Raw genomic sequence first — 18,579 nt, 5'->3', positions numbered from 1 at the left:
AAAGCTGAGCCCTGGGGGAACAGGTAAGGCTGGTAACAGCTCAGGATAATTGAAGTATTTGGAATTTCCTTGAGAGGAATGGGGAAGGATATCAACAACACAGCAGTATCAACATGGAGAATGATATGTTTGAGTCTTGCTTGCTCCTTTAGTTTCATGTTTTTCTGAGTTTTAACAAAATCATAAGTTTCAGGGAGCACTTTGGATGTGAGTGGTTTGGTATAATTCTCGTTGGCTGAGTTTTTTCTTTTCAGAGTTGTCTGTCTTGTGGAGTGTTCTCATCCGTAGAAAATTGTACATTCTCAGAGATATATAAACTTGCAGTACAATTACATATGAAGAAATATTAGAGTAGCACTAACAGCTTGAAATTTAACTACATGGAAAGTAAGAGATAACCGTGAAAAGGAGAGTTAGAAATGTTTAAATGAGGTGTTTTCAAATTCAGCCTTCAGTTTTTCTTAGATATGGGAATTCCTTTGTTAGGCTGGTTTTGAGGATTTATTCTCTGTTACCTCTCAATTACAATACTCTGTACTCATGTCTTGCTGTCAGTTATTTAGATCTTTGCAAATAGAAAGCTATGCGGTATACCTTCTTGCTGTTTTTTGTTGTTGTTGTTATTTTTTTAAATTATTATTATCATTATTATTTTTTATTATTATGTTTTTATTTATGTAATTTATTTATGTTATTATTTTTTACTTTTGAGAGAATTTCTCTACTATTATTGAACCTGTTGACAGCTGGCATATATAGAAATTCCATTCAAGATCGAAATTTTTTTTTTTTTAAAGAAAGCAAAAAATGATTTACTACTTTAAATGGAATGCTGTACACTGTAACTTATGTTTCAGTAACACATCTGCAATCAAAGATTTTTGCAAAGGACACTGACACACAAGTGTTTAGATAGACTACTTTTTACTTTATTAATCAAAAATATGTGTCCTGCTCAAAGAAAAGCTAGAAGGATATTGCCAAGACATAGTTGTATGATTAATACTTCTCTGTCTTGACTTTGTTGTTGTTGTTGTTGTTGTTGTTGTTTTGAAGCTACATTTAGGTGTGTAGAGTTGCCAAGGCTACCACAGACACTGTTCACTTTAGAAGGTTTAGATTTAATTTTACTTGAAGTGCAATACAACCGATAATAAATATCTTTTGGATTTGAGGAACTTTGCAGATTGATTTTAATGATCTATTCCAATGTAGTGGATTTGCAACTTAATATGCTTGGTTTGGCAAAGCCCAAAAGAAGCTAATAAAATTAACTGGACCTTGTTAGAGTTTCACATTATTGTGGTTTAACCCAACAGGTGGCTCAGCACCACACAGTCATTCACTCACTCCCCCATCCCATTGGGATTAAAAAAAATAGAATTTGTGGCTTGAGATAAAACTATTTATTAAGATGGGGAGGGAGAAGGAAATAATAATTGTGACAAATATATATGTATATAACAAGCAGTGCACAAATAAATGCACGCCACCCTCTGACTAATGCCCAGCTAGCCCCCTGAACAGCAGAAGAGGAGGAGATGAACTCCCACCCCCTTCAAGACTCCTTCTGCATGATGTCTTATGGTATGGAATATTCCTTGGCCAGTTTAAGTCAGCTGTCTCTTCCCTCCCAGCTCCTTTAGACCCTTTCCTGAGAATGGTCTTGGCTCTGTACAACACTGTTTAGCAGGCAGCTATAAACACTGGACTGTTATCAACACAGTTTTTCTTATAGAACCAAAACATAGGATCATATCAGACACTCTGAAGAGAAAAGTTTCATCCCAGTTGATAGTAAGATGCATATACTTTTTTTTAAAATGCACAGGATATGAGAATAGTTTTCTGATTACAAAAAATTACTACGACATTCTCACATCCTTCTTACATCATTATAAAGTGCATCATTTTATGTGAATTATGTCCTTAATAAATTTCGATAGCTTCAGATAATTGTTAAAATGCAACAATAATTAGTGAAGCATTAAATGTTATTTGAAATTTATTTAAAATAAGCTTTAGTGGGACAAGAGGAGCTTACTGAACTAGTTGTTTTTTTCATAAATCTTAATAAGTTGCAAAAATGATACACTTCAAATGCATTCTATTCCTCAGGTAACGTATGTTATTCGATATGCTGTTCTGAGGGTAATACTGCATCATTAAATGCTTGTATCTAGTAAAATTTGATAGTGTCAAATGACTTAAGCAACTATGCTGTTAAGGAAAATATTCCAATAAACCATAGAATTTATGTTATGTTAAAAGATTAATCCAAAGGCATATTGTTGGAACTCTGAAGGGATATAGCTAAGCACTTTCCAACCATACTTAATGCTCAGAAACAGCCAACAGCCAATTCAGCTCTTAGACCAAGCCTCTGATGGCTCTTATTTATTCTTTCTAATGTAACAATTACACTAGTTTGAAATCTAAAGAGTAAAATATGAACTGTAAATTTCCCAGCCAACAATTAAGGCAAGTCTTGGGAAATTTTTGCAAAGGGAGGGAAAAAAGTATATATTATAATATTGCTGCTATAGTAGTTTGCTTTCAATTCATCCTTTTTAAAATGATGAGATGGTCACAAGGAAAATGTCCATGGAATCTGAAGTGATATAAAAATTTTAATGTATTTTTTTTTAATTTCCATTATTCCTGTGATATTTTTCCACTTGTAAATCATGCATGGAGTCCAATATCATGGCAGTGAAAGCTTTTAACGCAACAGTCCATTGTAAATCTTGGCCTGCAGGTAGTATATACAGGATAATTCTGTTAGGTGTGTTTTAAACAGAGTAGGTGGTTTTGTTCATTCTTAGCTGTCAAGCTTACTTATTAACTATATCAGTGAAAATCAAAGCCTTTAACTTTTCTCAAAGTGATTCCTTTCTTTGTGCATACGTATACCATTCAGTATTTGAATCTACCATGAGAAGTCATCAGGCTAAGGCTGGGATTATTTTTCCATTATAAAACTTGTCTGTCACTCTTCTCAAAATTCTTCTGGCCAAGTCCACATAGATCAGGTGTTTATTAATCCCAGTGAAAATATGGTTTACCAATGTGGAGGAGTTTAGGAATTTTAACTGGATTATTTTCTGCATTAAATCACAGACAGTAATTAAGCAATTGCTAGCTACTTCCTAGCTAACAATTTCTACCTTCCATTTATACAATTGATCAACATCAGTTATTAGCAACTGTAATATTATATATATATATTATATATTATATACATAATATATATGTTATATTTAATATATTATATATTATATATATATATTATATACATATATAAAATTATGTACTAATAAACAAAAATCTGAGCAAGCAGTTGCTGCATTGCATCCAATCCTGTGGTCTCCATTTCTGTGGAGATGGAGCTTTAAGAACTCTGAATAATTCATTTGTCTCCAGTAACAATGTGTAAAGACAAGGAAACTCTACGGTTTCAGCAGCAAAAGCTTCAAAGCAGTATTAATCTTGGGTTTCACAATAGAAATATCCAGCTATGCTGAAGTCAGGTATTCTCTGCCTTTCAATCCTCCTGTCACAAGTTTCTGTATTACCACAAAAATGGGCTGTTCAGATGTGTTGTGAAGCAAACTGGGAAACTGATTCATCTTTTTTTTCCTCTTCTTTTTTCCTCCTTGAGAGAGATGAAGAAGAAGAAAGAAAAACTGCCACCTTCTGAAACAACTGCAGCCCTGGTCCAGGTTGTAGCAGAAACTTTTCATATGGGAAATTCTGCTGTTGCAGTCAAGAGGGAAGCATGATGTCTGATTGAGTAGGAATGCATTTCAGAGAGAAGGAGAAATAATAATGTCTTCAACTGGTATTAATGCTGTCTAATATTTTATATCATAAACTGGAATTTAAATCCTTCTGTACACATTCAGAGAGATTGCTTACTGGTTATAACTTCCATTTTGCAAGAGTATAAGAAGTTACAAGATTTGAAGTATCTCAGAAGCATTTTGCAGCTGCCTCCAGAATAGCATATTTGAAGTTAAAATAGTTAAGTCTGCAAATATGTTTGCCCTGACTCAAAGATAGCTATCACGTTGTGAATAACTCTGCTGTTTAATAGTAAGACTTCTGTTAACGAAATCCAGCAGATTAACTTCAGATGTGGCACAGTAGCAGTAAAAGTGGTGATAAGTTAAGTCCTTTGAACCTTTCTAGTTAAAAATGTTAATATAATAAATACCAACAATGATTATGTTTTATCATAATGAGAAAAAAAATTTGAAATCAAAAGCATATTCTTCTGTCATTAAATAGAGCTTCAGCATCTTAAGCAGTAGTTCTATCATCGTTATTAATTTATCTGTGGCCTACAGAATCATCCAGAAATATGTGTATGATCTGCATCAAGAAGAGGCAAGCCATAGTTTGTTCCTGTAGAATTCATCATCCCATGAGATACGGAGTTTCTACCATCTTTATCCTCCTGTACATCAGCCTATCAGAACAGTACAGTAGACATGTAGGAGCACGGATAAGCATGCAGAAGAGTAAGCATAAGATGAAACATATTAGCCAAAGACAGTCGTTGTTCAGAAAAAAGCATTCCACAATTTGTGGTAGTGGTTGCTTAGCAGAAGTCAACATCAAACACATAGCTCTGAGAGAGCCAAGGGAGAGTGCTGTATGAAATGTGAAAGAGAAGATTAGTTAGTGACTGCTGTGGTGGAGTAAGGGCAGGATCCTAAGGCAAGCTGTATCAGTGTAGTGTGTTTCTCAGGTTTGTTTCAGTACTCTGCTGTGATCTGATCTGTCTGGCATTTGCCTGCTGATCCCTCTTTAAGAAGCAAGTTACAGACAAGTTTTTTTCACTCCAAAGTTCAATTTAATCTTTTTTTCTGTGGACATAATGCAGGAGCTGTTGCTTACAGTCACATTCTCCGTTTTGCAGAAGTGGGGTAGGAGACCAAATGCTGCTCAGTGCCAGAATTTGTAACACAGCAATCATTTTACCTTTGTAGGATCTGGGAAAAGGCAAGAGGATGTTTTCCTAAAATACTCCTTGGCATTCACACACTGCACTGGAATAAACAGAGATTTAATAAGAGCACAAGAATAAATCCACCTCTAAACACTTTTATAATGGCAGCTCTTAAAATGACACTCCTTTTGAATCCCATATTAGAATACATTAAATTGGGATAGTAATTCATTCGAAGGTTTACAAAAAGAAGTGTTTTGTTCAAACTTGTACAAAAATATTTGAAAGATTGAAAAGTTGATACTAGGAATTAAAAATCAATTGTTTTTTATCAAAATCAGTCATAGCAATAGTATCAACTGATACTATTGAGTGATCAATAACATCATGTCAATTTTCTTCTCAAAACAATCTTTGAATATTATATCCTACTCAATTTTGAGAGGAAAAGGGGAGGATTTTGCTATTTTGGCTTTGTGATGATGGGCTAGTTGCCACGAGCTGATCTCCAGGTTTGGAGTAAGGATCCTCATGGAGGACACCCACTTGCTCAGGTTTTGCTACAAAACATAATCAGACAAAAAAAGCTCAAAATTGCAAAGAGAAAAAGTTAGGTATGATATGAAAACACATTTCATAACAAAGGTTCAAGTAAACCTGTATAATAGGTGTGTGTGTAATTGTTTTGTTTGTGGTGGGTACTTTTGAGAATAGCAACCATGTTTTGTCATGTGTGGTGTTGGCTCTTGTATAAAACTTAGTAATTTTTCCCCCCGACACTTCTCACAGTATTTCTTTTATTGATATAGCTGCAGGACAACTTCAACTTTTTCTTTAGAAAATACTATTTTTTCCATTCCTTATTTTGTGTTATTACTTATCTCGTGAAAGAAGCAACTAAAAAAATCCTTCAAAATTGCATTTAAAATCTCTCTCATCAAGTAGAGTCCTCTGTATTTCAGACTGCCATAGCTCATTAACCTAATTGGTAATAGTATCCTTTCATCTTATCTTGTAGGAGCTGGAATAATATTTGCCAATATAGAGAAGTAGTCTTTAAGCTGCCAGTGTTTAATGACCATACCAGGGACACTGGGAACAGGGAAGATTCCAAAGGAATCATCACTCTTAGTAGGAAAATACTTTGTAAATCATTGGGTATACTTTTTATTAGATTAAGTATAAAATCATAAAACTTCATTGGATCAAATTTTTTCACTGCTTTGAAGGCAAAACTCTCAAAGAGAGTTATCTGATCCATTATTATTATTATTTTTATTCAAGGGAATGTTGGTTCAATGGGTTATGGAGTGCATTTGAATCCCTGCATGTTGCTGTGATGATACAAATTACTCAAGGCAAAGCACACTCACATTGCTTTTCTTTCTCCCAAAAAGGAGTTTCTTTGTTAATCTCCTCTAGCTTTTGAGACAACAACACTCTTAGTCCAGATCTACTGCAGCCAGTAGAGAGAGGGAAGATGTAAGAGAAACCAACAGATGATGTTTCTGCTCTATTCTTACAAACTAGATAGGAGATTTCACCAGCAGTCCAGATATGTATCTGCAGGTGCAAGTGAAAGAAAATACATCTATTCATTTTGTAAAGTGAAACACAAAACTAATGCAATGGAAAGAGAAATCGTCCCATCACACCATTTCAGCAATTCATAACTCTCTCAGAATTTAGCTACATGTATCTTGCTATGGTGACAAGCAATTTACATTTGTCTTACTGTAAAACTAAGTAACAGATTGAAATATTCAAAAGAAATACATTTGTATTTCTGCTGCTGAAATATTCAGATTTTGTTAGCAAATGTACTGTCCATCACTAGATACCTGCTAATATTTGTCTCTTACTTCAAATGGTCTTGCTAAATCATTTTAACAGGATACAATTCTGCAGGGATTGCCGGCTATGCTGTCACATCAGAGAATTCTCCTCTTTTTTTCTTTCTTGGATGACAATCACAGGGTGAAAGTGGCAAGTTCTTGCGAGATGTTTTCTAACATCTGGTTAATTATGAGCTCCTCAGGCACTTGAGCTAAAATGCTGGAAGAACTTCTGAGCTCCTCACATAATGAGGTGACTTTCTGGCATCTTACATGCAGCATCCCTTCCAAGTGTCCTTTGGATGGGATTTTCACATTACATCTTGCTATTGAGTCTAAAGATGCAGGCACCCTGAGTGAGAATGTTTACCTATGAATACAACTGAGCTATGTTTTCACTTTAAAGTTTCAGCTTCAAGTAAATGTGAGATTCAGGACATGTAAGATGTCTAGAAAGTAAACAATGCTATCAGTAAACTCAAAAATACGGAGTGTATCTTTTTGTTCATTTAATTAAATTAAAAAAGGCAAAAAAGGCACATACAGACAATTCCTTTTTTGAAGTTATAAATAACTTTACGAAAAGGAAAACAATCAGAATTGAAGCAGCTTGTCTATAAGTAGAATTTTTACTTGGATGGCAATACTGTTTAAAAAAACAGGAAGGTAGAAATAATTGCCTTAGCATCTGTTGGAGCTGAGCTATGCTATACTAAGGTTTAGAGGAGGAAAAGATGTTCACTGGGCCACTGAAACCCCTATGCTGATAGACAGGTAGCATGATTGGTGCTGTGTGGGTGGTATTGTAGCTTTGTGTCTCGTAAAAGGCTTTTCAGTGCAATGACGGTCTCTTTCCCATGGATGTTGTTAAGCGATGCATCATCTTTGGAACTAGGAGAGAATTTGGAGAAAAGGTGCAGAGTAACACTTTGCTCAACACTGCTTCAGGTCTCGATTTAATGACATGTTGTAGTATTCCTAACAAAGCTAGAGCTTATGAGTCATGAAACTGACTGACTTCTCAATTGGCATATGTTTATAAAGGTTAAGGGAGGAGGAAGGGAAACATGGAATAGAACTATTTTTGTATATGACATCAAACTCCTTTTTACATTATGCATTCTTAATGCTTAGATTTCCTTCCAGAAATGTCAACTTAAAAATATTCAAATCAAGTAGAAATGTAGAAATTACTAAGTTAGCTGTATTGCTTTGGCAGACTTGATGTACACATTACAAGTTAAGTTTAGTAGTCAGAAGGTTTTAGACCATTTTCAGGCTGTTGGGTAGAGGGTATTTGCTGGCTTGAAAAATCTTCAGATCTTGCCCATATCAATACTTACTGGAAGGAAAGGAAGGCAGGATTTTTATTCAGACCCTTGACATAGTTTTGAGGGGAATCCAACTTGCCCAAAGTTATCTGTCAAGATGTTGAATGTTTAATCTAAATTAGTCATTGGGCTCATGGAGAGAGGCTGCCGCAAGGGGTGATTCACGTAAGACAAAAATAAATAGTTGTTGCATCAGGAGCTCTCCTAAGGATTCCTGAGGTCACAGGGAAATCAAGCCATTGGGAATTTGCTGAAGGAAAAGATATAGTGTTTTTAAGAACTGATACAGCTATCCTTTTTGTAGCACTGGAGGGATGTAATTCCTACTGAAGTGAATTCACTCAGAAGTTACCCGTATGACCCACTTTCTGTGAGAGGAAAAAAAACCAACAACATCTCACACACAAGTCCTGTTGAGTATTCTGTATTGGCATCTTATTATACTAATGCACGACTGCTATTTGAGCTCAGCCTTGGGGGTTTTAACTCCAGCTTTGACATTTTTGTACTGAATTTAGAAAAATAGCTGCACTTTATGTCTCATTTTCTGTAATGTCAGTAAGATGCATAATTTCTGTAATTTCATTGTTAGTTTGTAATAAATCAGGATATTCCTTGTCTCATGAACCAATGAAAATGATCACAGAATTTTTGTCCATACAGTCTTTATTAAGTAATTTAAAATCTTATTCCAGCGAGAGCCCTTGGTTAGGTTGAATGCATGCTAATGTTGTGTTGCCTTCCAGAGGCAGCCATTGTAAGGCAGTGCTGCTGAAGATCTTAATTGTCTCAATATGTCTTGGTGTGCTTTAATGCCTCTAAATTAATAATGCAATTTAATACCGTTATTAAGTTTTGAATTGCATTAGTTCAGCAGAAACATAAAGCTAATGTGATTGTGTACCATAGGGATGGAAGCACCTGTGTTTTTAAAGGCTTGTCCCCCACATTGCAGTTATTTAGTCCAGTTTAGAAGGTTGACGAAATATTTTGCTTGTATAGTTCTGGGGGCCTCTGAAGACCTTACATCTAGCTTATGACTCACAATGAAAGGTCAAAAGCCACAATTACACAATGTCTTAGGAACACAATATAAGAAATAAAGGTCAATGCCAATAGGTAGAGTGTCTATGGAAGCAATAAATATGTTAAACAAAAGATATTTGTTGGTAATTCACTATACACCAGATTACAGGGAAAATGCAGTAATAAACAGAATTAAAATCAGTAGTCTCTGCTAATCTTTTCTGAGGATTTTCCTTCTTACCTTCAAGTTTAGTTATTGTTTTGTACAGAGCTTTCATATTGCATGAAATTTAAAAACTAGATACTTGAAAATTTTAATATTGCTGCCAGCATTGGTTCACTTTCTGATTGATCTAGTAGCTAAAAAAAAAAATAAATCTAAATCATCTTCAGATATATATTATACAAAACAAACAAACAAAAAAGTAACGGCATAATTTCCTTTGCTCCTTAAAGCATCACCATGAAAACTGTATATGTGGAAAAACAGAATTGTTATGCTCTGTGGCACATCACTTCTGCTCTGAATGTTGAATATGATTATGTACAAACAATATTACCACTGTTTGATTTAAACTGAAATAGAGAAAGAAATATATGTAAGTTAAATGCATGGTTACCTCAGGTAGAAAATGCTTCTGGGGTTACTGTCAAAGGAAATTTATATTTCTACTTTTTGTCTAAATGATAGCACTGCCATTACGTAAAGTACGTAAGGGTTTCAAGTTAGGATTGTTGTCTTTACAAAATGTCAGTATATCTCAAGTTAGTATACAACAATATATATGCTATAATATATAGAGTATATAGAATCCCTTACAGGTGGTATATTATATAGGAGTGGTGTTGTATGCACAATGTTTTCCTTCTGTAATGGGTTAATTTACATTCTGATGGTTTTGACTCTTGGAGTTCTCAAAATGAAGAAAGAATCCTAACTTTTCACTTTAAACAAATATGGTTCTTATTGTCGAATGCAATCTTCAGACTGTCAGAGGTAGTAAAAGCAGAGGTGCTGCTTTCTCACCAGCAATTGCAAAGCAAGTGTTCTGCAGAGCAAACTATGTGTAGATGATACGTGCCCCCTAGAGGTCTGTAGGCATCAAAACATTCCTTGTTTTGCCCCTACCCTCAAACTTGCGTAAATCATGAAGCCTGGGCAGGCCTCTAGAGCAAGGTGATGCTGCCAGTAGGGGAAGAGCTCGTAGCTTTGACCCCATATTTACAACGTAGTAAGTCCTCCTAAAGCCTGACAACCATGTTCTTCATTTTCTGCTTATTTTTTTCTACCATGTGCCCATGTGTCTCTGATGTTAATGTGTGTGTTTCAGAAGCTGAGCAAGTCATTGACATACACACCTATGTTAGCCTAATTGTTACCTAAGTTAGCTGTATTATTCACTAACCATTCTGCAGCTATAACTCCCTGAAAAGTACTGTGTAAAACATAGTGGGGATAGGTAGCTTGTTTATTAATTTGTTTTGGTAGGAGGACAGTTATTTTAAAGACAGTTCTTAATTTGACATTGAGGGATTGTTTGTATCTTTAGAAAGTATTGGGAAATTAAAAAAAAAAAACAACTCCACTTTAAGTCTTTCTTCCTGTATATCATTTTTTCTTTTTAAATTTCTCCTGCTTTCTCCTCCCACCCAAACTCTGTTCAGTTTTTTGTTTGTACACACATTCACAGAATCATTTAATTGCAGAGATTGGAAGGGACCTCTAGGTCCAATCTAGTCTAATCCACTGCTAAGCAGGTTCACTACAGTAGGTCACACAGAAAAGTGCCCAGGCAGGTTTTTAATACTCCTGAGAAGGAGACTTCACAACCTGTCTGGGCAGCCTCTTCCAGTGCTCTGCATCCCTCAAAGAAAAGAGTTATTCCTTATGTTTCTATGGAAATTCCTGTGTTGTGGTTTGTGCCTGTTATTTTCCCATGTCTTGTCACTGGACATTGCTAAAAAGAGCTGGGCTTCATCCAGCTAACTCCCACACCTTAGATATTTATAAGTATTGGTAAGATTCCCTCTCAGTCGTCTCTTTTCTGGGATGAACAGTTCCAGATCTGTCAACTTTTACTCACATGGAAGATGCTCCAGGCATTTAGTAGTCTTTGAATGGCAGTACATAACCTTCTAGTGTCAGCCACTCCTCTCAGCTTTGTATCATCAGCAAACTTGCTGAGGGTATGTTCTGTCTCTTTATCCAGGTCACTGATGAAGGTGTTGAACAAGACCAAACTCATCACCAACCCCTGGGGAACACCACTAGCTGCAGGCCTCCAGCTAAATTCTGTTCTGTTGTTCACCACCCTTTCAAGATGTTAATAGAGAAAAGTAATTGCTGAACTATTTTTTCCAATGGTGATTTTCTTTATGCTAATTCGGTGCCAAATTTACCGTACAACTTTGGATTCAGCTGCATAGAAAGTTGCAGTACAAGTGATCTACAGTAGAGATGTTGGCAAATGTTCAGACATGAGTAAAAGCGTGTTATGGAAGTAAGGCTTACCAGGGTTAAGAAGCACATCTTTGCGGCATCTACTTTTCCCCATTTGTACTCACCAGCCCTGGTGCCTGCACGGTTGTTCACTGTAACACCCAGGAAGATCTCTAGCAGTAAATTGCATTTTTAGCCATGAGAAATTTTAGTTAGAAGTCAAAATCAACACCTTCACCTACATTGTTGTGTGTTGTATTACTTGTTACTGTAATCTGTAACTGATATATAACTGTATTTGTACTGGAACTTATGCCAGCTTTATATAAAGAGCTGTGCTCTCAGACCGTAAGCAATCAACCTGTTCCTTTGGAGGTTGGCTTCAAAGAGCACTGTGTGTCAAATCACTTAGAACAGCCTTTCCTGGATAGCGGGAGGATAAAAATAAAAGCTCAGCTTGTGTTAAAAACCAATTAGTTGTGAGTTTCACAGCATATGGATCTGTGGCATGTGAGAGGTAATTTTGAGTCTCAGCCACCCAAAGTGCAGCCATCCTAAGCTGCATTTTGTGGGCAGCTCAAGTCAGTCCATAGCCCTGTTCTATGCTCTGTATTCCTTGCACTACTTTTGTGCTCCAGCGTGGGCTCTCCATGAGACACAGCTTCTTCAGAAAATGTCTACCCAGTCTGGACAGGACTAACATGCATTTTTTTGCTCTTTCTTAATTATTACATTTCCTCAGAGGTGCCACCATGCTGGCTGCAGACTCAGCTCTGTGCTGTGGCCAGGCCACTGGAGCCAGCTGTGTCTCACACAGGGCAGCCTCAGCCTCATCTTACAGAAGCTGTGCAGCAGGTGCAGATGTTAATCTGAGACATATCAACTACTTTTATTTCTTCAGCCCCCTCAAAAAGATTTAGTGAAACTAAAATTCAAGCAGATGCATTTACAGCTGTTGTTACATCTGCAGTTCTTCAGTGTGGAAGGAGTTGAGCATTTAATATTTCTCAACATTTTTCTTTGTTTTATATATTTGAATACAAAAGCTGCCTTGCAGACAGTGTCTGGGTTAATTTAGGAGATTATTTAAGGTTATATACATATGCTATTAACTGTCTTTTGATGTATGAGTGAATTTTGATAGGTAAGTGTGGGAGGTGATTGCACCTCTTGCCATCAGCTAATCTCTTTTCTGCACTTATAAATATTTTCACTAATCCCATAATTTCTTGTCAGAAGTTTCACTGAGACAATTGTTGGATAATTTTGTGTATATTTTATACAAAATTGAGTTTTGAAAGGAGTTTTGGAGTCTTTCTATTGTGAAGCAGGCATAGGTGTGAAAGAGCAGCTTTCAGGCTCCTTCCTGCCTGGGTAGCTGATGACCAGGCAACTTCTTTCCAGTGAGAGGTTTACTGACCTTCCAGTGTCAGGGAATCCCACCTGCATTACCCACAGCTCACTCAGCAGCCTCCCATGGTCATTTAGTATTTCAGTACAGTGCTGTCCTATGCTCTCAAATTGAGCACATCAGACACTTCTGTACATAAGTCATACCCAAATTTTTCTCAAGTATTGTTACCTGTAATGTTTCATGAGAATTTCTTTTTTCTTTTTGGGCTAATCAGTGGCGGTGACTCTGTAGGAGAGGGAAACATCTCAATTTCAGTGATTGGAGAAAAAGGTTATTAGTCGGAGTAATGACTTAAAATCTTTGAATAGCTGTTACTAGTGTCTCTATATGGAAGAAACAGAGAATATGTTTACCCAAGACATCTTTTTCAAATAAAACTGCCTTCCATGAGAAAAGGTATATGTTTTTTTACATGGATACATACATATATATATGTCTATGTGTATGGTGTGTGTAGGTATGTATGTAGGGGAGCCTTAGCAGATTCAAAATTGCAGGATGGATCAGAATATTTATAAACTAAGGAGTGAATGAAAGAGTCATTTGTAAAGTCTGTAAATGCAGTCATTATGGGTAACAATTGATGATAGTGAAAAGTGACCAATGAAAATGGATTCATCAAACCAGGTTTAGATGTGCTGTGTAATAGGTAGAAGATACTAGGTACTCCTAGAGCTTACTTCATCTTAGGGCTCTGTTGAAGTGTGATGAAACAACTCTTTCTGCATTAGCATGACAGAATCTTTGCACTTCATGTTACTAAACAGCCTTATAGCTGTAAAGATATCTAAAGGTGAGACCATGTCCTAGATTGTTAACTGTGTATGAAATTACAAGCTTCTTGATTTGGTCAATTTAGCCACGATTATCTGATAGTGTGTATAAAATTATACATGAAATTTTAAAAACCTTTTAAAAGAAAAAAACAGTATTTGTTTTTTGTTTGTTTGTTTGTTTGTTTGTTTTAAACAGAGGTACTAGAGGTCAGCTATCAGTAAGCATCAGGAGGAATAAAAACCTAAGGGATTATAAATTTCTCAGGTTTTAAAAAGCTTTCATGATTATATATTGGATATGTGGAAGATATAAGTAATAGAGTAGTTAAACTGAAGTACACTTCTACATAGTATTTTTGCCAGCTGTTTTCTTCTTTCCTAACTGCTTGTGCTACTAATTATTTTCAAACACTCTAGTGCACTTACTAGTTACTTTGTAAGTGAAACCAACTTGAGCACTTTTAGGCTGACAATATCTGCAAAATAACCACTCAAATTTGCCAATAAAATGCTGAAGTCATTATCTGGAGTAAACATCATTTTACAAGTCACTTCTACAGCAAATGTGAAGTTAAAATTTATCTTGTGAATCTTTTAAAGTCAATTTCAGAGGTTTAATCTCCTAAATTCAAGAAGTGAGTTCAGGCCGAAGATATTGACAGTAGAATTTTTGGAAGAAATAGTGGAATTTCTGAAAATCAAAAATATGTAAACAAATTTGATTCACTTTTAATTGGTATATAATGCAGTTTAATGGCTTTTCCTTACATTCTTTTGAATTCATGACCTGTGTTTAATGTTTTGATAGCAAAGCTATCTAATTAGAAGGTTGTTCATTTCCATAGTGCCTCAAGTTTAAAAAATTCATATAGACTTCTGCCGTGTACTAGATGGGTGTCAAATAAGCAGTTTGCACATGAAAACAAGCATTGTTTATTATGAAGTCAGTATATGAAAATTCTCTTTTTGTTAACAGATTGTTTTCCTTAAGATGAAAAAGAAACTCTAAAAATGTGAAAATAAACAACAACAAACAGTTCCCAGTAGGAAATTCTACCCTAAACTAGGTGTAGCGTTTTTGTAGCTCTATTACTACAGAGTTTTTTTTTGAGTTTATAAACATTGCACTTTCAGTCTCTTACTTTAACCTTGTCCAGAGTGATTCTAACATATATCTAATTAGATCCAGTGGAAGAAGTGCAAAGCAGAAATACTTTCAGCTTTTAGACTTTTCTATTCCTGAAGCTCAAGAATCAAAAGACTTTCTGGCCTTTAAAGTCCATTGAAAATAGAAGCTGCAGGGCAAATATTTCATTATGCTTTTTTTTCTGGTGTTGTAAAGTCGTCAGAATTATATCCATAAAACTACTGAAGTGCCTTGTATTTGTGTAGGTATATTTTTTTTAACAAAATTGCCCAAAGTTTGATTAAAAAAATAATAAAGTACGCAGTGAATAATAAAGTACCTGGTGATGATTTCATGCAAAATTTATTCCTTATTATGTACGAAGTTTTATGAATCTGTGAAATCTGTTTCTGCCAGTGAGAAACTTACTCCACGATACACTTCTGCATAAATACAGGAATTCAATTTCAAAGTGCAGAGTCAATTGTATGTCAATTCATTTTACCAAGTAAACAGAAATTACTGTATCACAGTACTGCTTTCAACAGAAGTAGTTCTCTTATTTAAAGGCTTTTCTGACACTTGTCTCAAGTGAGGTTTTATCAAAAAATAAATTAAAAGCAAAAGGCCTTCAAGGTGCACTTCTTGTGTTAGATAATGTTTCTCATGAATATAGGGAAGGAATTGTAAAGTGTGATCTTCAGTTCTGGAACTTGAATAGAGAGAGCCCACCTGGGCATCTAGCATCATCTTTTAAACTGTCATCGTCACAGATGTATTTGTAAAACTGGAAAACTCTTCTTAATACTGGATACCTATTCTTCATTATTGTCCCCATCCATGAATCCTAACTCAAGTTTCTTAGTTGTACTAGCTCCCAAACCACACCCAAGGAATGGTATCACAATTTATTGGCCAATGCTTAGAAGCACGCCTAAATTGAATTTCTATCATAGGTATCACCATTGAATTCAGAGTGGCTGTTGTTGGCTTTGGTATGTCCAGGATTCATGTTGGTGGAGTAGGGTGTAAGGGTTTTTTGTTTTTCTTTTCTTTGGACAAGTCTCCCAGAAAGATCAGCAGAGGACTAATGAACTATATTAGCGTAAAAGAAAAAGTGCCATTGTTTCCCAGATGTAAAATTAAGTTAGCCATCTTCCCTGATTTTATCCTGGTATTTTGTACCAGATGTGTGGGGATACAACTTTCACATGATTCCTTCGCATGAGCTTTGATTGTCTTCACAAGTTGAGTGGCCAACTGTTTTTGGTTGGTTTTCATAGTGAGAAGAGTTTGTTACTTTTGTGGCTGGGTTTAGCAACAGTACAAGATTTTTTTGAGGAATTGTAGTTGTAAAATAGAGGAGTAAATTCTGAAGCTGAGTCGCTACCAGTGTGGCTAAGGGAGTAAAGCTGAATACTGGCAATAATGACCAAAAAAATTTCTGGGAATAAGTTTCTTTACTGAGAATAACTTCAAAAGCTAATTGAATAATGAGTTTTTGAATGAAAATAACTTGACAAGAAGGAAATTAATATACTTTATTTAACTGCCAGAAACTGTTATTCCTCAACTAAGAGGGACCAAAACCAGAACTTATATCTTACAGGTGTGGCCTTACCTTTTCTAGGCTAAAAGGTCAAACTCTCCTACCAGACCTCTCACAATGTTTATCCATAGCTTTGCAGAGTCAAAGTGCTTTCCAGGTGGGAGGTGGTTTCTGATGAGCATGAACTCCTTGGCTTCTTCTTGCCTCTGAGTGTTTTCCTTTCTCTGCTGGGTGACCTTAGGTATAAATGTGTTTCTGTGTGCTACAGTTAGTTCCTTTGCCTATTCTGGTGGGAGTAGTGACACAAACAAGTCACAACTTGGAACAGAAAAACCTAGTTGCTTCAGGAGGTGTATCTGGAATTAGTGTTTGTCAGCCAAATGTTGAACTTAGCAAAGAGGGCATCAAAGTGTGCTCCTACAAAAGGGTTTGTCACACTGATGTATCCAGGTTCCTTCCAGCTAAAAATTGAATGGCACTGTTTTTTTTTCACTGTAATTTATGTTCCTCCTTTTGAGCTGTCTTTCATCTGATCTGCTTCCTTTCCAAATAGGAAAGGAAAGGGAGACCTTCTTTATCAATGGCATATAGAGCTGTCTTTATGTCATTTTTTGTTGAGAAAAACTGGACTAAATGCCTGTTTTCTTCTGTTCTGAAAATGAATTGTAAAGTGATCTCAGCCTTGTTTGTTAATAACTTCAGTCTTATAATTGCTGTTGTTTTTTACTGAAAAAAAAAAAAAACACACCCCAACACCGAGACATCCAGTATAGCCAGTACACGCTCTCTCTGGTCTCTGCCTTGTTTTGTAACACCTGGGAGTGAAACCTATTGTCATGCTGGTAAGGCTGAAATACTGAGCAATCACATGGAACATCTGCAGATTCAGAATCATTCTTCTGTGCTTAAGCAATTCAGAGGGGTTTTGAAGCCTTCAACTACAATAGCATGTAATAAATGGGATAATAACAGCACGTGGTCCCACTTGGCATTAATTATATCTAGTTAACTGAAACACAGCAGTTAGTGGCTAATCCTTCTCCTTCACTTCAGGAATTTACATTTTTTTGTGGAGAAAAATGTGTTGTATAAGTTTTAATTATTGTTACATAGGTCACTGAAAGTAATGTCTCCTATTTATTTCCATGGAAACTACAACATATACAAAGAGCAGAATAACACAGGTTGATACAGCAAATTCTTAGTGACAAAATGCTGTTTTTCAACATAGTGATCACTATGAGCTATGCATTTTCACCAACACGAGCCTACCTGGCACACCAGTGGAGGTAACCAACTGTTTGCTTAAAAAATGCTATAACAGCATTATTGCTAGGAAAGTGTTGCCCACACAGTCCATCTTTCATCAATCTGAGCAGATGGAGGTCAGAAGGTGCCAAATCTGCACAATAAAGTGGGTTTGGTAGGACAGTTCAGCCAAGATTGGTAATGTATTCCACAGTTTTCAAAATTACCTTGTTGCAAGAGAAAGGCTGTCTTCTTTTCTGTCCTGGAAGTGATCCACCTCTGACATCATGGTCCAACATAATAAAATTGGAGGCATTACTTTTGGAGCACCCTTCATATATATATATATTTTTTTTTGCTTCCTCTGTTTGTGTCAACTTTTGATACCAACAGTAAGTTAAACTAAGCTGAAAATATAATATTTGGAATCTGATTCCTTTTTTTGTTGTTGTTGTTCTACTCTTTTAATGAAAAGTAGTATTCCAAACAGCTTTCTAAACTGGTTAGTCTGAGAGACAGCTTTGGGGAAGAAAAGGAAAGCCATGTTCTGATTTCTGCCCATACACATACCTTGGGGTCCAGGTGAGCTCAGCAGCCACTCTGAAGGTGCTATCTTCTGAGGTCCCTTCTTCACTCAGATGCAGACACTTCTGTGTTGTCTGAGGCAAATAGTTATCCTCCAGTGTGGTCATTGTGTTTGAAAAATCGTCTGAAAACATTATGATTATACCTAGCCCCTTGTATAGCACTGTGAGTAACTAAAGTTGTCAGTACTGTCTTATTTCCAGATACATGCAGTATGTGGATCTTTGAGTTGTTCTTACTATTTTCAGCTAACTCTCTAAAAATTTATATATATATTAAGGGAAAATGGTATTCA

The 18,579-nt window shown here is 35.9% G+C and overlaps 1 protein-coding gene across 4 annotated transcripts in view; it reads left to right on the top strand.

The window, feature by feature from the left end:
- CHRM3 (cholinergic receptor muscarinic 3) overlaps positions 1-18,579 on the top strand; it is a 257,815-nt gene that overhangs the window by 119,884 nt on the left and 119,352 nt on the right. The window lies entirely within an intron of this gene.

Source organism: Meleagris gallopavo, chromosome 2 (assembly GCF_905368555.1).
Source record: "Meleagris gallopavo chromosome 2, MGAL_WU_HG_1.1, whole genome shotgun sequence".
NCBI lineage: Eukaryota > Metazoa > Chordata > Aves > Galliformes > Phasianidae > Meleagris > Meleagris gallopavo.
Note: the sequence above shows the minus strand (reverse complement) of the source record. Positions and strands in the feature narration are given on the sequence as shown.